The 27345-nt window shown below is 38.1% G+C and overlaps 1 long non-coding RNA gene across 1 annotated transcript in view; it reads left to right on the top strand.

Annotated features, from left to right (window-relative positions):
* Nucleotides 1-204: 204 nt before the first annotated feature.
* The window catches only part of LOC138924329 (uncharacterized), a 51871-nt gene continuing 24730 nt past the window's right edge, over nucleotides 205-27345 (top strand). Inside the window, exons 1-3 of the long non-coding RNA XR_011439334.1 lie at nucleotides 205-807; nucleotides 9060-9242; nucleotides 9533-9626. This is a non-coding gene — a long non-coding RNA (uncharacterized lncRNA). The remainder of the gene's footprint in view (nucleotides 808-9059; nucleotides 9243-9532; nucleotides 9627-27345) is intronic.

The following is a 27345-nucleotide window of genomic DNA, read 5'->3' as shown; positions in this document are numbered from 1 at the left end:
GTTACCATAGCTTGTTTTGATTGAAAAAAAAGTAAAATATTTCCAAAATTTTGCAGAAATGTGGTACCATTATGATAGTCTAACAGTCACTGCTCTGCCCATAATCAGCTTGTGCTCCATATGACTTATCTTCATTTTTGTTGACATTTGTCACGTACAAGGAGAAAACATTCGTCAAATAGTAACTCTTTCTGAAAGCTCTGTGTTTCTTTAAGTTTAACTCACTGGGTTGTTCCTTCAAGTGGACTCCTTTTATCTATTGATCTGACTGCAAACGACTTATTTCTTAAGTAGAACAAATAGAGTTTGAGTGTACTTATTTTCTTACTTCTTGGTTACACTTACATAAAAATCTTTCTCTTCATTATAAGGCTACAGATTAAGATAGACATGACCACCATGAGAAAAAATTTCAAAATTCTGACATGATCATAGCTCTCATACCTTATGTTGAAATTCGAGCACCAAAAGATTAAGACAGTCAGAAATACAGATGAAATAGAGAGGGGGAGAGAGAGAGGGAGAAAAAGAGAGAAATGCGCTTTTAAAGAAGTTGAGAGTAATAGTAACTCAGAGTTGCATCAGAGACAAGGTATATAAAGGTTTTCCAATTAGAGAGATTTTCAAGGAAGAAAAATGTTTTGTTTTTGGCTTGAATACAGAATTAAGCCATTTTAGTCAATATTCTTCAACCAAGAGACTTTCAAGATCTGGAATCTATCAATTAATATCATTACACAGATGGTGAAAATACAAGGATCCCAAAAGCATGAGTTCAAGGAGCCAGAACTGAAGCTGGTTGGCTGGGTAAGTGTCCCTTACGCACTGGTGTAGAAAAAGGCTGGGCCTGACTGAAAGGGTGGAGAAAATGGGAATGCTGCCTACAGTGTAATTCACTATTGGAACAGGTCTGCCATTCTCTCTCATAATCAACTGGGGTATGAAGACAATTATCTAATTTATTCAGGGAAAATTATTCCAAAATTACCTAGATAACTAAAATTATTATTATATAAATAAGTAAAAGTCAAAAATCGAATTATTTGAACTATTTAAAGTAAGAAAATGGAGCCTGACTTGGCACCGATTAAGCCGAGTCTCCTAAAGATGATCTTGATGAGCTTTCTGCATTGTTCAAACACATTGTTTTGTTATTGAATTCTACTTCTCTTTCTGTGGGTAAATGGTCTCTCTGCTCACTGGCTCCTTCACTTCTACATTCTGCCTCCAACGCTCAAATCTCCTCCAACCCAAGTAAATCTATTGGCACTGAGTCCTACAAAGAAATATTGTCTTCTTTGGCTGAGGTTTCATGTTTTGCCAAGAGGAATTGGACTCTTCTGGTATTTTCCAGTTCTAACTGGATTCAAGTAGTTAGTCATTAAGCTCTTGAACAGATTGACAGAATAGTCTGGAGTTGCGATTCCCAAAGTGCAATAACTAACAAGTTATTGCAAGTGGTCTGGTCAACCACTGGACATCAAACGATATCCACATATTGACAAAATGACCTCTAATACATATATATTGTGTTTCACATGTATGCTGATCCTCTTTGATTAAAAAATTAGAAATTTATTTTAAAATATTCCTGAATTTGCACTAATTTTTTGAACATTTAGTCACTCCAAAATAAAAATGTGACTTCCATTATACAGAACTGCTTAATTTTAAAATAGTGCCTGTTTCTTCTAATACAATTTTTATTTTTTAGTTAACAATATATGTTATATAATTATTAGAAAATTTGGTAATAAATAAGATATATCTATATATACACATACATATATAGTGTTTATTTAAAATATTCAAAAATGTTTAGAGACTCCTAGTGCTAGGCTATGATTTTTTCTGCTCCTGATTCATCAATAATTACTTTTCAAAACACTTCTATTTTCCAGAATTTGGTGAAATTCTGTCATCCTCTGATGCTTTTTTTTTCTCCGTGAGGTATTATGGATTTATATCTTTGTATCCTTTACAACAACTTTAGATAGACTTTTGTTAGGAAAAATAAATAAACAAATGTTCTCAAGCTACCCAGAAGTCTCTTTTTAAAAATTTTAATGTCAAGAAGGGGTCCTCATGCTTGGAAACATTGGAAACTACTGGGGAAGAAGAAAAGAGCCCTAAGGGAGAATCAGGAGACCTACGTTCTCCCCCGGCCTCTGCCACATCCAGCAGGATGACTGTGAACCAGCTGCCTGAACTTCCGGTGCCCCAGTGCACCTCTGTGACGTGAACACTCCTGCTGGATGGGGTGCAGGTCTCCTATTCGGTGGTACTGTGCTCTGCTCGATGAATAGAATAAAGATGAGCAGGCCTCCTATCTACATAAGATATCATTAAACTGGGAACAGGAGGAGAGGAAAGACTGGGTGCTAAGGCACTAAGGCCTAAGTTGAATGGAGAGAGAGAAAACAAGGTGCCGGAAGTAGAAAAGAGCCTTGAAGGTGACAGAGTCCTAAGTTGGAGCATAAATATTAGAGAAGCTTGTGTCAAGATCCGAGGAATACATCGACATGGTCTCTACGTGAAAGGAAAATTGACTTGGCAGGAAAGACAAGAAGGAGAAAAGATGGGAAACAAAGGCCAAGAAGTAGATGGTCGTGGTAATTAGAACAGGAAATAACTGAAGCCTGGCTGTGTACCCTGGCAGGAGAAGAGCTAAGAGGGATTGTGTTTCACTTAGAGCGATAGGCATCAATACAGCCATAACCCGTCATTATTTTTCTCTAAAATATACTGGCATGTTTCTAATAAAAAGAAATTATAAAAGAGTCCAGTCAGAGATAAGGCAAGGGGGTTGAAAAATATGAGTTCTGAATGAATGCAGATGAATCTGAAAAATAAAAAACAAAAAAGAAAACTGTGAAAAGGCCAAGGAAAAGAAATAAGATTTCAACTGCCTGGCTTTCTTCCTCGCATTTGTGCATCTAGATAAGGAGCTTTGTGGTGGTGGGAAGGCAATGAAGCTTTAATTGCCTATTAACTGGCTCCTTCTGTTTATATCTTTTCTCTACTCTGTCGCCTATCCCCTGACTTGGCCACTGCCGCCTATGCTAAATGGGTTCTGATCAGCTAAAAATCACGCAGTAATTTAAGCTGGAAATTTTAGTTAAATCCAGTCAATTCCTCAACATCTTTTCAAAAGGATGAAGGTTTTAATCAGTACAATACAAGCCATGGGGAATATGAGAGAGATCAGGTCAGAATGTGGGTCAGAAAAACTATAGAGGAAGTGCTAATGGGATAAGGACGCCTGAGCTTTTTATCTTATTAGCGCTTCCCATGTCAAATTAGCAAAATGGTTCAGGCACTAAAGTGTTGAGATAAAATGTTCATATGGTATGTGTTCCCCAGAAGGATTCTCTATGAGCCTCTTCTAAGGAGATTTAACTTTTCTTCTCTTTTCTTTTTTATCTTCAGAAGTAAACGTGATTATGTAAGCCAGACACATCTACTTTGTATCCCAATGACCTCTGCGGAAATAAAGCTTAATCAGCCCCGGCCACTGCGATACAAAATTCCAGGGGGCACAGTTCACAAAGAATATGATGTGAATGGTGCCCCCTGGAGTTGTGCAAAGTGGTGGGTCTTTATCCAGACAAGTTTTTTGGTTGTGACTACGAAGTAAAAAAATCGATTCCGGAAGCTGCACTTTGAAAATTGACTCATCACTTAGAGCAGTGGTATTTATTTAGATAGCAGGGGTGTGTATCAGTGTCATCTGAGTATCTTTTTCAATATTCACATGCCAGGGCCCTTTCCAATCCTATATTTTGCATCACATGGATGAGTAATTAGAATTCTACAGGATGTAGACAGCTATTTTTAAAATCCATTTGTTCAATAAATATATTTTAAGGACTTTTCATGTGCCAGCCACACTAGTCTTCTCTCAGTTAAATGATGTAACAGAAGTAAAGTACTTAGAACAGTGATAGCTATGAATATTACTATTACTATTTCTCAAACATACCAAGCTCCCTCTTGCCCCAAGACCTTTTTTTTTTTTACCCACTGTTTCCCTCTGTTTTAGGATGTTTCTCTCCCTTTCCACACCCTTTCCCCCACAGCTAAATTCTTCTTACCCTTCAGGGCTCAGCTTAGAAACCACTCTCTATTCTACCTAAAGTAATTTCTCTCCCCCTCTCTATTTTTATCTGTCTTAGCCCCACATTGATTTCCTACCTAGCACTTATCACCATTTGTCAGGATCTTATTGATTTGTTTACTTATTTATTGTCTGTTTCTCCCAGTGATGGGTGATCTACAAGGTGGAGAAAGTGTGTGCACGTTGTAGGGTCTCAAACAATCTTTGTTAAAAGAATACATGAATAACTTATTGACCATAGCACCTTAATTTTCCCAAGAAAAATTCAGTATTCAGTTCACCTGGAATTCTACTCATTTTATTTCTGTGTTTTTGAGTCAAATTATGAAACTGATTTTGATGAGATACAAACATTAATACGTTTACTGATTTCCTTTCAAAATTGGGAGAGGTTTGAATTCAAGAGAAATGTGTTGGTATATCAGTGGCAATTTCCTAATTTGTCGTGGGCGTAGCCTCATAAGACTGAGTGGCAAGCTCTTCACAGCAAACACCCTGAAGTCTAAAGTCAAGATATGGAACGTTCAATTATTGTCTGTTCACATATTCTGGGTTCAATCACACAAGTACAGTTTTTACAAACTACAATATAAATATACGTGTGTTCTAAGTTTTTAGGAAGAAATTGTTTCTAGGGTGTTTCATCTACCAAATTTCATTGAACTAGACAATATCAAATGCAACAAATAAAGACTATTATGCCCTATGTAATATATAAAATGTATACAGCATTGCTTTGCTGCCACAAAAATCAATGCCATCTATACTGCTTTGAAATTTTACCACTGATTGATATTTAGACCACCTGGACCATCAAGGAAGTCAGCTAATGACAACTAAGCAATGCACTGATGATGTCTGGTACGTGCTGCAGTTTTTTTTTTCATGTTAGTTACCGGAATTCTGTAACTGTGTTGTGTCAATAGTTGATATAGTTCTCCACAAATAATATACTTCCATTGAAAATGTGAATTAACCATTGTTAGGAATGACACAATAAGATTATACAGTTTAATCAAGGCTCTTTAGTGGCAGGGAAGAGAAATTCCCCCAAGTTAGCTCAAAGAAATAATTTACTAGAAAGGCATAGTATTCTCAGAGAAATAAATTGTAACCAAACCTTTTGGGAACTAGAGCCATCAGGGACTAAGGCAACTACTCTCTCCATTTCCCTTCATCTCTTTCGTAGCCTATGTGGTCTATGTTCTCTCCTGCACCAGCTCCACTGTGTTGACTTCTCTCTAGAGAATGACATTGGTGCACCATTGCTGATAATGGCTGCCCCATATCTCACTTGACATGAGCTTTCATTTGGTGCTGTCCCCCTACCCCCATTATTTTCTGAATATGCAATTTATTGAAAGCAACTAATTAGTTGCTGGCACATGAATGGATTGGTTTCCCTCGGTCAGAAGTTTGACTCTGACTCAATCTGTAGTGGCCATGATGGCACTGTCACATGATGGACCTAGGGTTGTCTAATCCAGCCCCTTTGCAGAGAAATGGAGAGAGGAACTGATTGCAAGAGAAAGTTGCATGGGCAATCATATACCTTAAAATCAATCTTGTACATTTACCAGCACAAAAAAATGTCTGTGGAAATGAAAATAAGAGCATAAAATTTGAAGTAGCTTCTACAAAAATATAAAATAATGATTTTGGGAAAATGCATCTTGCTTCATGCATATTTTTTATTTAAATTCACACTATCTAGCTATATATAAGACTACTTTCATTATGTAACATGGCATTCTTTGAATTTATGTAGAGTAACAATTTTATTCTAAATAATCTTCCTCATTTTAATTTTTGCTCCCATGTACACACGGGCATGCATTTCTGGGGTAATATGAGGAACGTTCTTTCAATTCTGCTCTCTCTTTTCCAGCTTTCACAGGGTCTAAGTCTCCTCAGGCATAGTTTCCTCGACTTAAGTTTCACTGGATAGCTAAGAGCCATTCCCTCCTTGATTATCCTTGGTCCACAGTAAATACCTTTCTTTCTCTCTTTTTTCTTTTCCACCTTTTCCTTTTATCTTCCAAAAACCCATTATTATTTTCTCTAAACAACAATTCTCAGTTTCTTTTGTAGTTACACAACTGTTGTGAATATTAATGGTATCCTTCAAGGGGTATTATTTATAGCAGGAAATAAGGGTCTTTGATCAGTGTTTTTTCTTAAATAAAAACCTCAGCATTGTGGGTAGATTGTATTTCTCTTATCTTATGTTGGGCATTTCATTGCTCATTTCCATCTTTCCTTATATTACAGAGTTGGAGGCCGTTGGAGACTTTTAAGTTGTTCTCTTTAAAAAGCCCTTTTCCTCTTTATTATGTGATCTCTCTAATGCTGGCCCTGTGTATGGTGATGTCTGCCCTGGTTGGAAATCCTTTCGCTACACTCCCTAAAGGCAGCAAGTGATTCAGGGGGTAGTGTGTAATTTGTTTTGTACCATGGAATTCCTGCCATGCCTATATGTATTTAGACCACAGGCAAACCAATAAAGTTGTCATAGAAACAAAGCATTTCATGAATAAATCAATCCATAACAAACTTGTAAACTTCAAACAACCCACTGTGCCTTAAGAACACATCCGTTACATACACAAAATAATCATGTTTGTAATGAGCAATGCACAATATTATTCTTTCCCATACATGTGGTAGTGTTTGCCATCTTATAAATATTCCTTAATGTCTTTTTATGCAGCTTGTGGATTCCTACTGAGCTGGAATGAAATAAGTAACTCTAGCTGGCATGATGATACTAGAAAAGCAGACTTTTAAAAATGTAGCTCGTGGTGAACCCCAGTTCAAACAGTACACTTGGAATAGCTACTTGGATAACCAGAGGGTATTGAAACGATAGCTAAGCAGTTTCCTCATTTTGATCTGCTCTAGTCTTCTTTTTCACTTTTCAATTTTCTAGTTTGGCTCTTGGTACCCTGTTCTGCATATAATGGGTGTCTTTCGGGAATGTTGTTGACTGGCAGGGTGAGCAGGTTGAGGAGGGGAGCTATTTGAAAAGTGACGCTGAGTATTTTAAAAGAGGACAAATAGTCTCTATCGGAATTTATCATGACTGGGTTGGAGAAAGAGCTTTGAGGAGGAAAGGAGAATGTTACTGTGTGAAACATAAATTCCTTTGCAGATGGCAAAAAGACAAGGAAAAGGCAGACAGAGAGAAGGAGGTCAGTGTCATACAAGTCCTCTGGGGCTTGCTTTTTCTTCCTGAACATGAGAACTTTTCTTATTTTCACTCTGAGTGAAATTCTCTCTGGGGCTACTCTTAGGTCCTGCCTAACAGACATGGTAGAGATCACCTTGTTGAGGTATCTTCCTCTATTCCCATGGGTTCAGTTAAGGCCTTTGGCCATGCCTTCATTGTGATATCTCAGCCTAATTAGACATCTCCTGAATGCCTGTAATCAGGAGCCCTCTATCCATATTTTGGAGTATAGATGTGAATTTTATTTTCCAATAACTGTCTTCCACTGTACTATTTTAAATCTCACTTTTTGCCCTCTCATGACATCTGGAAAGATTTCATAACTTTTTAGCCATTATCAGTTATTAAAACTTAGTCCAATCTAGTTTATAACCATAATCCCATATTTAATTCAAAACTCTCCCCTCAACCATTTAAGTGAGGAGAGTGGCTTTAGTCAACTCTCTTTTCCTCTCCTACTCCAAGAGTTTATGTTGACTCCCGGGACATCTCTTTCCCTAAGGTCTACAGGGTCTGGGCAGGAAGACGGACAGGGAAGACTGAGATTTTCTTGAACTCCTGGGCAGACTCTTGCTCATTCTGGTCTCTGTGCTTCTGGTGGCCTCTATCAAGTGGTAGTCTTGCATAGGTAGTGTGCGTGGTTTCTGCGAGTCTTCAAACCCATCAACCACTTATGAAACCCTCATAAATGGGATGCAGGGGTTATAATGGATGGAATAGTGACCCCCTCCCCCAACTCTTGTCCACCAGAACCTCTGAGTGTGACCTTATCTGGAAGCAGGGTCTTTGCAGATGTAACCAAGTTAAGATGAAGTCATACTGGATTAGGGTGGGCCCTAACCCAGTGACTGGTAACTTAGTAAGAAGAGGGAAATTTGGCCACAAAGACCTGGGAGAGAAGAATGCCATGTGAAGATGGAGGCAGAGATTGGAGTGATGCATCTACAAGCCCAGGAATGCCAAGGATTTTTGGCAACCACTCCCAGCTAGGAAGAGGCAAGGAAGGATTTTGCCCTAGAGCCTTCAGAGGGGAGCATGGCCTGCCAACACATTGATTTTGGACTTCTAGCCTCAAGAACTGTGAGAAAATAAATTTCTGTTGTTTTAAGCCACCGAGTTTGTTGTACCTTGTTGTTGCAGGCCTGGCAAATGAATAATGGGGTGCACACCTCAAATTCCCTTTTTAGATGGAAAAAAAGAAGCAAGTGCCATTCAACATCCTTACAAACCTCCTGTTCAGTGTGTTACAGACTGATGTCATTCCCTTTCTCTAAATCCACTCTTCCATGTCTATCTCTATCTCAGGCCCTGGCATCTCCACCCTCTATGACTCCAGCCTCACCCTTGAAAGTCATCTTCTACTCTTCTCCTTCCTTTAGTCATCTCCCTCCCCACATTGTTAATTCTTCATTTCCTTCAGAGTGAACTCCAGGTTCTTGGGATTTATTGTGCCTTCATGGTTTGCCCTCTGGCTACCTCACTAGCCTCACCCGCAACCACCTCTGCACATGATACCTTGCTTCCTGTGTCAAACTCCCCATAGTTCTTCACCCACCCCAGCTAAGGGAACGATCTCCCTGCTTCTTCCCTGGGCCCCGATAGCACCGTGTGTAAGGTAATCCCTGACGTTTTCTGCTCTGTCTCACTAAACATTGAGGTCACTGGGGCAGGCACTTTGCCTCATTTGTCTCTGTTCCCCTTCATCCTGAACAGGCAGCCTGCTCTGTCTGGAGAAATGAAAGGAGAAATGCAGTATGAGTGGAAGTAGAGCCAAGGGGATAAAGCTCAAGAAAAAGAAGATAAAACTCAAGAAAGACAGAGTAGCCTGTCATAACGGGTCACTTCAACCCTCCTGGAATTTCCATTTTCCAGAAATGTTAAAGGGATTCATAGGAGGTATGCCATAAATACATGATAAATGACAGAACAAATGATAACATACAGAGATGGCTTACTGTCAGACCTACGCTAAGCACTTAACCTGCATCTCTTACTTTTAATCAGCACGACAGCCTCATGAGAAATATGTTTCCCTTTTAGTAACGAAGCAAATGGGGCTTTGAGACATTAAGTAAATTTTCCAGGGTCACACACTTAGTAAGTGGGAGAAATGGGATCTGAATCCAGGTGTATCTGAATCTGAAGATCATGATTTTAACCGCTAAGACTTGTCTCGTGTTGCACAGGTTCTGATCATCAAGGAATATTCTCCTTCAGCTGAGCAAGTGCGGCTGCTGAGTACAGTTTTCCCCTTATTGGCACAAGATCAAGCTAAAATTGGTAAGGAATATCTTCATTAAGGAATATTCTGCCCAAGTTTCATACGTCAGCAATTTATTTAAACTTTGCATCATGGAGAAGTGTGGTAAACATTTTTAGGATATTAAGGAGAAACTTTTAAACATCTATGATGTGTATTTCTTTAAGTGTAAAACAGAGTTATTATTGAAGGTTGCCATGAGGATTTAATGAAATAATGGAAAATGTTAATTTCTTAGGCTTTTCTCCATCTTCCTCTTGAAATAAAAAGTTCGAGAAATTTTAACTATGGCTTGCATATAGTGCCTTATAATTTATAAAAAGGCTTTCATATATACTTAATCTCACGTGAATAAAAAATTCATATTAAGATATATTTTATGTAAGATATTAGTAGTAATTCATCTGACCAGCATATGTGGAGTGCTGAAAAGATACAGCTTCTGAGGCTGGACCATTAGGTTGGGCTAGATATCCCAGGACAGTGGGTGCCGATTCCCCGATTCTGATCAGATACCGTGCTATGGCATCCACAGCCCCCCAGGGAGTGTTCAGCAGCTAGCTGTGCACCACTGGGCACATCAGGGTCAACCCCAATCCTCAGGGAAGCCTCATGGGCTGAGGATAGTATTAAAAATCTTTCTCTGATTTATAGTTGTCTTGGATTTAGGTTTCAAAGAGACTAACTTAGAGGTTAAACTCTAACAATTCACTGGGTCAAAAGCAAGATTGATATAGGATTCTTAACCTAAGTACATACGTGCATTTCTTTCTGAGTAGAATATCCATGAGTCAACAAATTTTCAAGGTGATTTATAATGGTTAGATTCTTATCAATTCCTGGGGCCCAAGGAGTCTGACCCAGTAAGATTCTCTCCTCCCTAGAAGCATTATGAAGCTCAGTTAACTCTGAAAACTTTTCAAAGCGTTTTTAGGCTTTGTACAATTGTCTTTATTGTACATTACTCTAGATTCATTTTGGGATGATAATTGTGGCTTTCGACTCCAGAATGAGGCTGCAGGTTTTGGCCAATGCAAAGCAGGCATTTAAGAATATGGAAATTCAGGCTGCTTTGAGGGTCTGTTCATAGAGACTCTTCCATCTTGAAATTGCCATACAGTCATCTTTCCCACTTGAATTTCTGTAAACATTAAGTTACAAACAAAGTTTACCTATTGATGAAGGGGGGTAAATCTTTATTCACTTATTATTCATCTGTTTTAGGGGAGGAAACGGTCCATTTGACGCATCTAAGACACAATCTTAGTTCGATCTTTGTAGCCCAAGAGACACAAGTTCACAATTTGTGTCTTCTACATACCAGCTGTTTGAATTGGGAGATAATGATAGTGGAGATAATAGTATCTAATTCTTAGAATTGCAGTGATGATTAAAAAACTACTTGGGTAATATTTAGCGCACAATTTTTTGGCTCCAAGCATTGTACTAAGAGCTTTACATAAAATATCTTAAACTAATCCTTGGAATAACCCATGTTAAAGGTGAGGAAATTAAGTCTCAGGTGAAGTAATGGCTTAAGGCCCCAAACATGGTAAGTAACAGAGCTGAAATAGGCATCGCCTAGTGTGTTACCTTGCAGACAGCACATTCTTAAAAAAATTAGCCCTCATCCTCTCATCAGTGATAAATAAGTGAAAAGCAATAGGATATATTGGAGCATATGAGGACGCCATTTGGTGTAAAACTAATTTGGCCTGACCTTGTTTTTCCAAAAGAGTCTGACATGGCCTGTTAAGCATGCATTGTACATCTGCTTTAAACATTTACAACGTCCCAAAGACAAGAATGATGCCTTTAAAGAGGGATGTAGCTTCCCCCATATCGGCATTTCCTTAAGTATTAGTATCTCTTCCTGGAAACTAAGGATTAATCACAGACCTGCTGTGCATACCTTGTGACTGCTGACCTGCTGACCACTGACATGCTGTGTCTGCTAAGCATCTCGTGACAGCAGTACAAGAGGTAATGCTGTCATATGTGATGTATGCTCTTTGTTCCAAGATGGTATATTACCACTCTGTACACCCCACTTCTTTGGTGCCCGTCCTTCCTTGGGGAAGGAAAGCCCCAGGCTATAGTCCTCAGACCTGGCTCATAATAAACTCACCCCAACTTTGATCTGTAGATTGATTATGGATTATTTGCATCGACATCAGTTTCTAGGTGAAATAGAAGCCCTGTGGTACAAAGTTTGATTCTTGTTTCTCTTGGCTCCACCCAACCAGCAGCTAAGCTGATGCTTGGGGCCTCACCCCACTGCTTCCCCTCTTTCCAGCTCTCTATCAGAAAGGTGGATAACTTACTGAAAGGCAAATGCAGACATTATCTGGTAATTAGGCTCGTTAATTTTATAGGAAATTCTTTAATTTTCTATGGGGCCATGTTCTTGAAATGCATTATCTCCCTTTTATGACTTCACTTGCCTTAGTGTCAGTAGAGATTAAAGGTAACATGCCCTGCTGGGAACAAACACAATTTTCCAGCAGCTGCATTTTGTTTTCCTTAATAATTAACAATTGCTGCTGACTAACCCTTGCAGCATAAAATGCCCACCTTCTCACAAAAGAGTGGGCATTGGTTTGAGGAACTCACAAGGGATATCAGAAAAAGAAGTGTGATTAAAGCATTAAAGATTTAAAGGTTGACATTAGGATGAAAGGTGGAATTACAGTAAATATAACGCTGTTTAACATTAAATGGAATGTGTTGTACTTGAAACAGTTGTTCATTTAAACATTAATTATTAAGGGAACCTGACAACTCATTTTTAATTCGCAACTAAAGACACAATTTCTTAAGATATAAATACAACAAAGGAGCTCAGAGGGTTGGAGCTTCTTTATCTTTAATGATTCTGCATTTTTTTCTTGATGTAATCTATTAAAAAATTACAATGGAATGTGCCTAAATTGTATAAACCAGGCATAGTTTGTGGTGAGCTGATATTACGCCACTGGACTGAGAGATTAAGAAATAAGTTAGGTCATATTGGAAATTGTTTCACGTATTCCTCTTTATTTTGATTTGAGGGTTTTCTTGGAGATACACAATTTAAAAGGCATTTGAGGCAAACTTTATACTTTATGTTTCAAATCAATTTTCTTCATGGGGAGGGCATGCATGTTCATCCTTTGCCTTTTAATGAGAGACAAAGAACAGATAATAGTGCAATCAAATATGCATTGCCCAGATTTCTATGTGAAATTGATAGCTATTCAAATTGGATTTTAAATCTACTGTCCATTAGAATCCGCGTACTGTTTGGTGATTAAAGCTTTGGAGGAACTTCTTGATGGCCAAGTGACATTGTACAAATGTACTTGCAAAGAGAGAGGAAAGATGGCTCACTGAGGGAATTTATGGTGGGGGCAGGGGGGAATTCAAAAAGGGAATTTCAGTTACTCTTTCCGGTTAAATGCAAGAAAAGCCAATAGCGCCAGTGTGTGATTGGGATTTATTTTCCACCTCAAAGAATGTCTATGGATTGGTATTAGAATTCTCAGTTTAGAAGGGTTTGGATACCTTTATTCTATGACCGGAAGCTGTAAAATATTTGGATTATCATTAAAAATCTTTGAATTTTATCTATTTAAAAATAAGTGAAGAATGAAAAGAACTAACAATAAATTATTGACAAGTATGTCATTTCCTCAGTGCATGTTTCTTTTCTTTCTTCTTGATTGGGTCTCTTCCTTATAGTTCATTCTCTCCATCTGTACTGGAAAGGAAACATCACTGATGTATGATAGCTCAGTGTATTTAGCATATCATCACACACTGTGTCAGTAAGCTTAGGCCAAATTACACTTCAGTAACAAAAGACCTCAAAATGTAGAGGCTCACATTAATGAAGGTGCAGTTCTCAGCTGTGTTAAATCTTCACTGAGTTTGGCTTCAGCTCTTCACTCTGGGACTCAGGCTCCAGGAGTATCTCCAATCTGGGATAGTATCAGTATCAAGGCAGAGGGCAAAGGAAGAGGGCAGAATCAGCTGATGGTTCTTAAAGCTTCTGTTCAAAAGTGTCATGTGTCACTTCTGCTCAAACTTCATTGGTCCATCAAGTCACAAGGCCAATTCTGATGTTATTGGAGTAGAGATGAATAATCTACTGCAGAAAAGGCACCTGATTTTGGAAACAGTAATAAAAATGTTTCCTCTCCACATACACATATCCTGAAATTTTTCTATAATTATATCACTTGAGATATATTAACGAACATTTCTGAGGGGATTTAGGTTGGCAGCTTGCATCCATCCTCCCTCTTAGAATCTTAAAAAGAGAATGATCATGCTGATTTTATAGTATAAAAGTATTCAATAAGAATGATTTTTTATTTAGAAAAATCAAGCCTCACTCAGTGTGCTAGGGTTTCTGAGAAAACAGAATTCTGTCAACTGACCCAGCCCTCAGGGATATGGATCAGAAAAATTGCACAGGTCCTATCAATTGTAGCATGTGTTTATACTACCGCCCTGAAATGCACATCTAGAATTAAACATGCCCTGTGGCTATTAGGTTGGCTGTATTTCCCAGTGTGAGAGTAAGATGAAACAGTTACTGCAAAATATAAGGTCATTACCCTATATGGATAAAGAGGTAACTGCCCCTGAAATGAGTTATAAAACCTTCATTCTACAAAATAGGAAAATAAAGCATATTTATGATGACAGAGAATAATTTTTAGAATATCTCTTGAATAGTGTTGTAGAGTTTGCAAAGTGCTTTTACAGAAATCATCATTTGAAGTATGCAGGATATGTATTATTAGGCTCATTTTCTGTGCAAGAAAACTCAGGTTCAGTGAGGTTAAGTAACTTGCCTAAGGAAATGACAGACCTGGGATTCAAACTCAGACTTACTACTCTAAGTCCAATATTCTTTCTACCAACATCAACTGCCTCCCAATACACAATGCCATATCCTACTCACTTTCTTTGTGGGGGGAAGAATGAGGACAAAATTGGAAAATATGTTACAATGGAAAGGAATATGGACTTGACCTTAGTCCTGGTTGTACTACTTAAGTAGATGTTACATTTTTAGAAAAGTCACTTCAGCTTTCTATGCCTCAGTTTCTTCACCTGAAAAATCAGGGAGTTGGATTATATTTTTCCTCAAGATCTTGTCTTAATAGGACTATTTTATAAATTTAAAAACTTACAGTGTCTTGTCATTCACACTGCCCCTCAGCACCCAGATACCTACCAAATTAGGTAAAAGAATATATTTTCTCTAGAACACTACCTAAAAACCACCCTGACACTGTAGTGACTGGCTTTGTTTTTATTGTAAGCATCAGAAACTTAAACTAGTTAAGTAGAAAAAAAGGATGCATTGAGTCATATAACTGGGAAGTCTGAGTTCACCCGTATTTCAGACATGACCAAAAGCAAAGATTCAGAAAATGTTGTCAGCTCTTGCTCTCCTCTGCTCTCTCTCTTTCTCTCTTTCTTACTCTCTCGTGTTCTGTTCTGTCCCTCTCATCTCTATTTGTCTCTCAACACCTTTAGTCTTTCGCATGGTTAGCTATCTTTTTTTCATTTGTTGATATATGGGGAATGTGGTCACTGGTAGCTCCAGAGATATCTTTCCAGCTTCTAGAACATAACATGGAAGACCTCTTCTCCTTGGGTCCAAATCAAAAGAGCTTTGGGAAAGACTCTGATTGGCCTGGCTTGGACTACATGCTCTCCACTACACTAATTCCTGGCAAAATGAATGTAAACTGTGATTTACCAAGCTTGTGTCACTTGCCCAGCCCCATGGTTGGGAATTTGGCATGCCCACTAGAATCACACAAAGATGAGGAAAGGCAGTTCCCCAAAGAAAGTGGATGCTGTTATCAGAAGAATGGGTGAAGGGCATGGTTAGAAAAGCACAATAAATGTTCACTGCACATTGTAAACGTATATCTGAGATGTCTCACTCACAATTGGATTCCCAAATGAATGGAAAAGAACTCGATAATGAGGCACCAGATTTTAAGCTCCAAGATACAAGAGTAGAAACATTATCATGCATTAGATCCATCATCACACTACCCAATCCCTCCAACATACTAAAGAACATATGGAAATAATCCATTCTTGACAGCATTCTTAAATTTAGGAATTTATCACAACATACTCAAATTTCCCTTAGGAACCTATAAGAAAGACCTCAAATACACACATACTCTTAAGAGTGTTTCCCAAAGCATGTTTTGGAGTTGTTATGAGAAAAGGAGTTCTGTGGCTAACTTCTGTTGGCAAATGATCCTGAATATATCCATCCGTGGAGAATCATGATGTATTTTAGCATTTTTAAAGTCACAGTAAAGAGATTTTGTTTAAACCAGCATTTCCCAAACACATTTGATTGCAGAATACCCCAACCACACACATACAACAAACAAAGAATGGAAGAAAGAGAAGAAATAGAACACATAATGATATCTTGTGGAAGTTCTTTGGATTGAATTTTGGAAAACAGTGACCTAAATCATTATTGAAGATACATATTTGTCTTCCATTCCCTGTTGTGACAGGCAATTCTTCTAGGTCTTCCCTGCTGTTTAGAGTTAACACTTCTTTCAAATTTCATGAGGAGCAAGCCAGCTTTAAGCTACTTCTGCACAACAAATATGTCAGAATTTACCAAATCCACAACCTTTTTGATATCATAAATACAGAGCTTGGGATTTAGAGGCAAGCACAAAAACATAAATTCATTAGTTTGTTAAAAACTTGGTTATTGCAAACTTATTGCAAAGGAATTATTTGTGTGCAAGAGAACATCTTGAGCATTTGGAATCTAGAGATGAACAAGACAGATACAGCCTCCTTTGGATTATATAAACATTAGCATGTCTTTTTATCTTTCTGAGCTTCACTTTCCTCACATGTAAAATTTAAATAATATTACTCTCCTCTCAGAGCTGTTGTAAAAAGTACATGATAAAGTGGTCATGAACACTGAACTTAATAGTTATTAAATATGTTTAAATTAACTTCTTTCCTTAGAATTCTTTTTTTCCCAGGCTGAATTTCTAATTCATAAGATTTATTGAAGAAGAGGACAGTGTCAAGATGGCACTGTAAGTGGACTCTGAACTCACCTCCTCCCATGGACACAACCAATTTACAACTACTCTTGGAACAATTACCCCTGAGAGAGAACTGAAAACTGGATAAAAAGAACCCCACAACAAGGGACAGTGCTGATTGAGGTGGAAGAGGCAGAAATTCCTTTCTGGAGAGAAAAAAAACCACTTTTGCAAGTTGTGGTGTCTCACAGCTGGCTAGGAGCAATCCTAAGGTATGCAGCCTGCCCTGGAAGAGCAGGGTATCTGAATGGGGGAGCGTTACCTCTACAAGCAGCTTTTGGACTCAGCACAACTGAGATGAGTGTCAAAATATCTTGCTATGCTGGCTACCAACAGCAATGGAGAATATCCCCAGAAAAGCTATTGGACATAAGGGAAAAAAAGCTGGCTCTTAAAGGGCCTATGCACAAATTCATCCATTTTGGAAAGCAATCTAAATCACCATAAAGAAAGGTATACAGTCCTTTGGGGAAAGGAGACTCACTTGATAGGCTCTGGGTGCATCTGGGGTGGGGTGAAGCCTCTCCAGGGACTGAGACATTGGCGGAAGCCACTATTGTGACCTAGTATAGGAGTGCTGTCACAGATGCTGGCAGATGCCATTGGAGGTCCTCCCCTGGCCTGTTAGCCCAGGGTCTGCCATACTCAGTAGAGCACTGATTTAATCCAGCTCAGACAGGGAAGGCAGCCCACCCTAGGGACTGGCCCCACCCAAGAGCAAGCCCTCAGGTAACTTGTGGACCTGCATAGGTGTGGTGCCTAGAACCTCTGCAGCCAGGTGAGGGGGTCTACCCTCTGCAGGGCAGGGTATGTGTGAGGAGTGGGTAGAGTGTGTGGGGTGTTGGTGGAGTGTGTGAGGCCTCTGTAGTAGGGCAACTGGGTCCACTTCAGTGGGCCAGGGCACACTCATGGGGCAGGACTGTGTTGACAGGGTGTGTGGCCTTCTGGGTGGAGGGGCTTATCAGCTGCAGCAGACTTGTACTTCTCAAACAGCCACATAGGGTGTCAGCTCCACCTTCCAAAGCCTGAAACAATTGGGCACTCCCATGCCTGGGGCCAGCCCCACTCAGCTGCAGTCCTAAGAGAGCTGACAATGACCTTGCAGGCTGGAGGCCTACAGCAACTATAAGCTCCTGAATCTACCAACCAGCCACACTGGGGGCCTACTCATTAACAGAAAAACTGCAACAGGAATGTGGCATTAGACCTTGCAGCCAACTGTGCTGGGGCTCCCCATCCTCCATAAAGTGACTGAAGGGTCGATAGCAGCCACACTCCAGCTGAGCATTACAACCAGCTGGCTGGGAGTAAGGCCTAGCCTCCCTGGGCACCTATAGCAAGAGCAACCCTGCTACAACAGGGAGAAGCATATACCCACAGAGGGGACACTCCTGGAACATGTGGAACTGGTGACAAGAGGGAAGCACACTCCTAGGCCTCATAAAGCATCTCTTACATAAGGCCACCTCTCCCAGATCAGGAGATGTAGCTGACCTACCTAACACATAGATATAAGCACAGAGAAAGAGTCAAAATGAAGAGATAAAGGAACATGTTCCAAGTAAGGGAACAAGACAAAACCCCAGAAAAGAACTAACAGAACAGAAATAAACAATCTACTGACAAAGCGTTCAAACAAAAAGTCATAAGGATGCTCTCTGATCTTGGGAGAAGAATGGATGAACTCAGTGAGAGCATCAACAAAGAATTGGAAAATATATAAAAGAACGAATCAGGAATGAAGAATACAATACTGGAAATGAAAAATTCACTAGAGGGACTCAATAGCAGAGTCGATAATACAGAAGAATGGATCAGTGAGCTGGATGAAACACTAAAGGAAATCACCCAAGCTGAATAGATAAAAGAAAAAAGAATTAAAAAGAATGAGGACAGTCTAAGGGAGCTCTGGGACAATATCAAGTGCACTAACATCCATACTGTAGGTGTCCCAGAAGGAGAAGAGAGAGTCAACGGGGCAGAGAATCTATTTGAAGAAATAATAGCTGAAAGCATTCCTACCCTAAGGAAGGAAACAGACATCCAGGTACAGGAATTAGAGAGCACCAAACAAGATAAACCCAATGAGGCTCACATTGACATACATTATAATTAAAATATCAAGAATTAAAGATAAAAAGAGAATCCTAAAAACCACAAGAGAAAGGCAACAAGTGACATACAAAGGAAACCCATAGGGCTATCAGCTGATTTCTCAGCAGAAACCTTATAGGCTGGAAGGGAGTGGCATGATATATTTTAAGTGCTGAAAGGAGAAAACCTGCAACTAAGAATACTCTACCCAGCAAGGTTATCCTTCAGAATGGAAGGAGAGAGAAAGAGTTTCCTAGACAAGCAACAACCGAAGGAGACTATCACCAAGAAACCAGCACTACAAGAAATGCTAGAGAGAATTATTTAAGTGGGAAAGAGAAGACCACAAAGAGAGATAAGAAAATTATCACAAAAAAAAAAAACACACACACAATAAAATCACTCATTAAGGCAAACATACAGTAAAGGTAGCAGATCAACCATTTATGAAGATAATATGAAGGTCAAAAGACAAAAATACTAAAATTATCTATTTCTATGATAACAGGGTAACAGATGCACAAAAAAAGAGGTGAGATATGATATCAAAAAATGGGAGGAGGGAAGTAAAAGCATAGAGCTTTTAGCAAGAGTTCAAACTAAAGAGATCTTCTACATAATATAGATTGCTATATACGTAGGTTATTATATATGAACCTCATGATAATCACAAACCAGAAACCTATAATAAACACACAAAAAATTAAGAGAAAGGAACTCAAACATAATACTAAAGAAAGCCATCAAACCACAGGGGAAGAGAGTAAGAGAAGAAGAAAGGAACAGAGAACTACTAAAACACCCATAAAAATGTAACAAAATGGTAATAAGTACATACTTATCAATAGCTACTTTAAATTTGAATGGACTAAATGCTCCAATCAAAAGGTGTAGGGTGGGTGTTTAGATAAAAAACAAGACCCATATATATGCTACATACAAGAGACACACTTCAGACTAAAGACACTCACAAACTGAAAGTGAAGGGATGGGAAAAGATACTCCATGCAAATGCCAATGAAAAGAAAGCTGGGGTATCAAAACTTGCATCAGACAATATAGACTTTAAAACAATGCCTATAACAAGAGACAAAGAAGGGCACTACATAATGAAAAAGGGACCAATCCAACAAGAGGATATAACACTTGTGAATATCTATGCCCTTAACATAGGAGCACCGAAATATATAAAGCAATTGTTAGCAGACATAAAAGGAGATATAGACAGTAACACAATAATAGCAGGGGATTTTAACATTACACTTACACCAATGGATGGATCATCCAAACAGAAGATCAATAAAGAAACATTGGCCTTAAATGGCACATTAGACCAGATGGACTTAGTAGATATATACAGAACATTCCATCCAAAAACTGCAGAATACACATTCTTTTCAAATGCACATGGAACATTCTCCAGGATAGATCACATATTAGGCCACAAAACAAGTCTCAATAAATTTAAGAAGATTGAAATAATATCAAGCATGTTTTCTGACCACAATGGTATGAAACTGAAAATGAACTATAGGAAGAAAATCAAGAAAGCCACAAATATGTGGAAATTAAACAAAATGGTCTTGAACAATGATTAGATAAATGAAGAAATCAAAGGAGAAATCAAAAAATACCTGGAGACAAATGAAAATGAAAATACAACATGCCAAAATTTGTGAGATACAGCACAAGTGGTTCTCAGAGGGAAGTTTATGGCATTACAGGCCTACCTCAACAAACAAGAAAAATCTCAGATAAATAACCTAACAGTGCACCTAAAGGAACTGGAAAAAGAAGAATAAACCAAGTTCAAAGTCAGTAGAAGGAAGGAAATAATAAAAATCAGAGCCGAAATAAATGAAAGAGACTAAAAAAAAATAGAAAAAAAAAATCAGTGAAATCAAGAACTGGTTCTTTGAAAAGATAAGCAAAATTGACAAACCTTTAGCTAGACTCACCAAGAAAAAAATAGAGACAGCTCTAATAAATAAAATCAGAAATGAAAGAGCAGAAATTAAAATGGACACCTCAGAAATACAAAAAAGTTGTAAGATAATACTACAAAAAGCTATACACCAAAAAATTGGATAATCTAGAAGAAATGGATAAATTCTTAGAATCATACAACCTTCCAAAACTGAACCAAGAAGAAATAGAGAATTTGAATAGACCAATCGCCAGTAAGAAGGTCAAAACAGTAATCAAAAACCTCCCCCAAAATAAGAGTCCAAGACCAGACTGTTTTCCTGGTGAATTCTACCAAACATTCAAAGAAGACTTAAAACCTATCCTCAAACTTTTCCAAAAAATTGAAAAGGAGGGGAAACTTCCTAACTCATTGTATGAAGCCAACAATATCCTGATACCAAAACCAAACAAGGACAGCCCAAAAAAAGAAAATTATAGGCCAATATCACTGATGAACATCACTGCAAAAATCCTCAACAAAACACTAGCAAATTGAATGCAACAATACATTAAAAAGATCGTACACTATTATTGAGTGGGATTTATTCCAGGGATACAGGAATGGTTCAACATCCACAAATCAATCAACGTGATACACCACATTAACAAAATGAAGAATAAAAATCACGTGATCGTCTCAATAGATGCAGAGAAAGCATTTGACAAGATACAGCATCCATTTATGATAAAAACTGAATAAAATGGGTATAGAAGGAAAGTACCTCAACATAATAAAGGTCACTTATGACAAACCCACCCCAATATCATTCTCAGTGGAGAAAAAAATGGAAGTTATCCCTCTAAGAACAGGAACCAGACGAGGATGACCACTTTCACCATTCTTATTTAACATAGTATTGGAAGTCCTAGCCAGAGAAATCAGGCAAGAAAAAGAAATAAAAGGGCTCCAAATTGGAAATGAAGAAGTGAAACTGTCACTATTTGCAGATGACATGATTTTGTAAATAGAAATCCCTAAAATATGCACCAAAAAACTTTTAGAAATAATAAATGAATACAGTCAAGTTGCAGGATACAAAATCAATATATGAAAATCAGCTTCTTTCTATACGTTAACAATGAAGTAGCAAAAAGAGAAATTAAGAATACAATCCCATTTACAATTGCAACAAAAAGAATAAAATACCTAGGAATAAACTTGACCAAAGAGGTGAAAGATCTGTACATTTAACACTGTAAAACATTGTTGAAAGAAATTAAAGAAGACACAAAGAAATGGAAAGATATTCCATGCTCTTGGATCAGAAGAATTAATGTAGTTAAAATGTCCACACTTCCTAAAGCAATCTATAGATTCAATGCAATCTCTATCAAAGTTCCAACAACAGTTTTCACAGAATAGAACAAAGAATCCTAAAATTTATATGGAACAACAAAAGACCTCAAATAGCCAAAAGAATCCTGAGAAACAAAGAACAAAACTGGAAGTATCACACTCCCTGATTTCAAAATATACTACAAAGCTATGGGAAGCAAAACAGCATGGTACTGGCACAAAAACAGACACATAGATCAATGGAATAGAATCAAGATCCTAGAAATAAACCCATATGTCTACAGACAGCTAATTTTTGACAAGGGAGCCAAGAACATAGACTGGAGAAAAGAAAATCTCTTTCATTTGGTGTTGGGAAAACTGGACAGCCACATGTCAAAGAATGAAAGTAGATCATTATCTTACACCATACACAAAAACTAACTCAAAATTGATTAAAGACTTGAATGTAAAACCTGAAACCGTGAAACTTGTAGAAGAAAACATAGGCAGTACGCTCTTCGACATTGGTCTTAGCAGCATATTTTCAAGTACCATGTTTGACTGGGCAAGAGAAATGATAGAAAGAATAAACAAATGGGACTATGTGAAACTAAAATCATCTTCACAGCAATGGAAACCACTAACAAAATGAAAAGACAACCTAAAAATTGGGAGAAGATATTTCAAACCATATATCTCATAAGTGGTTAATATCCAAAATATATAAAGAGCTCATACATTTCAACAACAAAGAAACTAGCAACCCAGTTGGAAAATGGGCAAGAGATCTGAACAGACATTTCTCCAAAGAAGATATACAGAGGGCCTAAAGGTACATGAGAGATATTCAACTAACTATCAGGGAAATGCGAATCAAAACTACAATGAGATATCACCTCACTCTCATCAGAATGGCTATAATTAAGACAGGAAATAACAAGTGTTGGAGAGGATGTGGAGAAAAGTGAACTCTCATACACTGCTGGCAGGAGTGCAAACCGCTGCAGACACTATGGAAAACAGTAAGGAGATTCCTCAAAAAATTAAGAATAGAACTACCGTATGATCCAGCTATTCCACTGCTGGGTATTTCTCCAAAGAACATGAAAATGTGAATGTGTAAAGAGGCATGCACCTCTATGTTCACTGCAGCATTATTCACAATAGCCAAGACTTGGAAGGAACCTAGGTGCCCATCAAGGGACCAATGGATAAAGAAGATGTGGTATATACACACAATGGAATACTAATCAGCCATAAAATTGATGAAATCTGGCCATTTGTGACAACATGGATGGATGTTGAGAGTATTATGCTGAAGAAATAAGTCAGAGGGAGAAAGTCAAGTACTGTACAGTGTCACTCATAGGTAGTAGATAAAAACAACAATAAACAGTCACGTAGAGATAGAGATTAGGTTGGTGGTTACCAGAGGGGAATAGGGAGGGAGGAGGGTGAAAGGGGTAATTAGGCACATGTGTGTGGTGATGGATTGTAATTAGTCTTTGGGTGGTGAACATGATGTAATCTACACAGAAATTGAAATGTAATGATGTACACCTGAAATTTATATAATGTTATAAACTGATGTTACCACAATAAAAAGAAAAACAGATTTATTTAGCAGTTATTGAATGCAAGACAGTATTCTAGGTGCTGGGGGTGAAGGAATTAACCAAAACAATAAAAAGAATAAGTGACAGTCTTGAGTAGATCAGTGCCTACAAAAATCTTAGACAAGAAAATAACCATTTATATAAAGATAAACAGTAAAAGGTAGCAAATGGCAAGCGCCAAATGGGGGCCCCAGACATTAACTACTTGAGAAGCTCAGAAGGGGAGGGACCACTGCAGGGATGGTGAGTTCAAATAAGGCTTTACGGAGTTGTTGCACCTTTGAAGGAAGCAAAGAGTAGGAGGAAGAACAGATTAGGAGAGGAAGATGGCAGAAGCAAAGGCATGGAGGTGGGAGCAATTGGGTATTTTCAAGGGACAGTGAGCAAATGAATATGATCATGGTGGCTGAATTTGGGCAGCACAAGGTAGAGTAGAAAGCTGTGTGTGTAGATTAAGGCCAGGGAGTGAAATTCTTTGAATGCCAGACTGAGACCTGTGTCCTTTATCTCATTAAGCAACAGAAGACATTACAGATTTTTAGGGCAGGAAAGTGGCATAACAAAGCTAGTATTTCCAGTTCAACAACGGGGCAGTTGTGTGCAAGGACTTAGGCTCAGAAGGCAAATTTTAACATTTCAAACCTTCTGGCTAATATAGTCCTAAGAGCGTTCTAGGGAACACATATCTACCAGAAATTTCGATTGTCCCTGGACATTCAACATTGTCCCCATACAGTGCCAAAAAGGTGCTTGTCAGCCCTGATCTTGTCAATGAGAGCAGCAACTTCCCTCACCTAAGAGGTGAGTGGAGCCCCACTGATTTCCCTTTCTGCCTTCTGCACGAAAGCTCAGGATCTTTGCACGGGTGCTCTGACGTTCCCCAGACTCCTCTCTTCCTTCCCCTGATAGCATGAGGTGCCCATTCTTTAATAAAAGGGACATACTGTTTGACATCGTCAGAGGAAATTCTTCAGTTTACTTAATGAAACCATCTACCCTTTGAGACATTGCTCATTTTGAAGCACAGGCCACCAAATGTTGCTCCTAGGATCTAATTCCTAAAGTTGCAGAAGACGAGTGTCATGTCCTCCTTTCACCTCATGTTATCCCTCCCGGTAGAAGAGATTCTCATTGCATTGCCAAGATTTGGAAATAGTGTAATGACTCCCTGGTAGCCAGACATCATCAGAGGCTCTGAGACTTTTGCTAAGCTTATGAGGTTGCAATAAGGAAAATAATTAGATTTAAAATAAAAAAGACATCTACTAGCCTTCTTTTCCAAATTCCAGAAATGGCTAAGAGCCTTGAAAAAACACCCCATTGCATTCTAGGCCAGTCCCAGCAGTGTCCTGATGATGGCTATTTTTGAACTAGTGATGCGTGTAAGGAAAAATCTGCTTTGAATGTGGATGAGTAAACAACTCAGTATACAGAAATTTGAATTACTAAAGAAACAATTTCTACATATTTCACCTTTCTTCCCATATTGTCACCCCAAACCATATGGTTAAGAAAACAATCTGAATCTGAATACAGATAAGCTAAATATTCTAAACACATACCAAAAAGAAAGAAAGAAAAGAGATACTTTAACTAAAAAGTCTTTCTCCAAATTAGGCAATTTCATAAGATTTGTTGCTTTTCTGTTTTTGTTTCTGTTCATTTGTTTTCTTCATGTACCACAAGCTCTCTGTTTGGAGGAAAACTGTTAAATGGTAGCACCAAGTGCTGACCCCATCCTCCTTTTTGACATAATTTGAAGCAATGATCCCATCACATAAAGGAAAGCAAATAACCTTGTCTTCTCAAGTTCTCTGGGACGAGACAGGTAATGGGAGGCCCTGGTCCATTCTTGAGAGATCTGATCTGTTCAGAGGGAGACCATGGGACCACTTTCTCACATCTGATGGAAAGCATAGTACAGGGAAAAGACACAGGCTTTGTATCCAGATAAACTGAAATTTAAATCCTGGCTCTGATTCTTATTAGCTATGCGAGCTTAGAAAAGTTACCTAATTTCCCTGAACATCAGTTTGACCATGTGCAAAAATGTGACTGACATGTAATTATGAAGATTAAAGATTATATATATCAAATATGCATAGCTCAGATCTTGACACATTACATGTCCAACAAATGGTTTGTATTTCTTTTTTGAATTATTTTTGGTTTTGTCAATTAAGAGCATCTGTCTGTCTGTCTGTCTGTCTGTCCTTCCGTCCATCCATCCACTGATGGATCCATCCATTCATCTATCCATCCAGGAAATAGGAGAGACATATAATATTAATACTGAATCTTTGCCCTGTTCCATGTCCCCTAATTAGTATGTTTTCTACATATGGATAATTGAAATTAAGCATGTTATTTTTTCCTTCTGTAATAAAAATAAAGTATAGGCTTTTTAAAGCTTAGCTATAAGCCTTAAGACCTTCACTGAAATTGACTTGAGTTTTTGAGGCATGTTGATAAATAAAAGAAAAAAATATGCACATACACTCTAGGTAAAATGTGCTTAAAATTGAATTTGTCAAACTTGTAATTCCCATTGTTTCTTTCTTGTACTGCCGTATAAGCAGATTTTACATAGGATTATTTGTCTACACAATGTGTCCTTATTAAATTTAATTGACAACTGAGGAAAAGAAATGTGGGTACTAATTTGAGGGAATGAGCACTTAAGTAAATAAGACTCAAATGAAACAAGCCCCCCCCAAAAAAAATTTCCAAAAAACCCACAGTCAAAACAAGATTATTAAAGTACAAAATGTACTTTGGTTATTTACTTTGACCAGCATTGTTTGGGTTTAATTATTTATGATAATAGTATACTTACAAATGTACTGTAGGCTATTTTGTAGAGTAATGAAGTTTTAGTAATATGAGCAGGCGATGCATTCTCTGCTTGCAAATCTTTTCTGAGAAGCTAGATGTAATATCTAACTTTTTAAATTGATAATTGTGTTTGAAACTTAGTAAAGTTTGAGTGTACACTAGTTTGCCACTTTCATATCTCAATATGCTGTATTTATTTTATGCTAGCACGTTTGTGCATATGAGTTACGATTAACTAAACAGAAGGAAATCTATCTCAAGGTGTACAGACTCTTGTGATAAAAGGCCCTACTAGTCCATAGATTCATGTTTGTGCTCATGTTTCCTGTTACTGAATAGCATAGTTTATTGTTTCTATGATCACTCTGTATCTGGGGAGGAGGTGGGGGAAATGGACGACTATGATTACTCTTTCTCTCAGGCTCCATTAGTACCCCGTCATACTTGGATAAAGTGCTGGGTATCCGTGGGTATGCGTTAAATAATATTCATAATATCTTTAGGGAAACAACTTAATCTTGATAATGTAATAGTTTTTATCATTAAATTATCATTAGAGAATGTTTACTAATGTTACTATTACCTATATTCCATTGATTCCTCATGAACAAAAGGTATACTAAGGCTTCATAGGTTTTCCTCCTTCTAGTGGAGTTCTCACTTCACACATCTCACCAATCCATCAGTGCAGATTCCAGTTCTGAGATCTTTTTTGTTTCTATCAAGTTTAATATTCACCATTCTCTAGGTATAGTAGGAGGGGCTTGAAGCTTTCCCCGGAAACGTGTAAGCCAAAGGGATAAGGGAAGCAGGTGAGCAGAAGCCATATTGCTGACCTTTT

Source organism: Equus caballus, chromosome 5 (assembly GCF_041296265.1).
Source record: "Equus caballus isolate H_3958 breed thoroughbred chromosome 5, TB-T2T, whole genome shotgun sequence".
Taxonomy (NCBI): Eukaryota; Metazoa; Chordata; class Mammalia; order Perissodactyla; family Equidae; genus Equus; species Equus caballus.
This window is presented reverse-complemented; position numbering and strand designations above follow the sequence as displayed.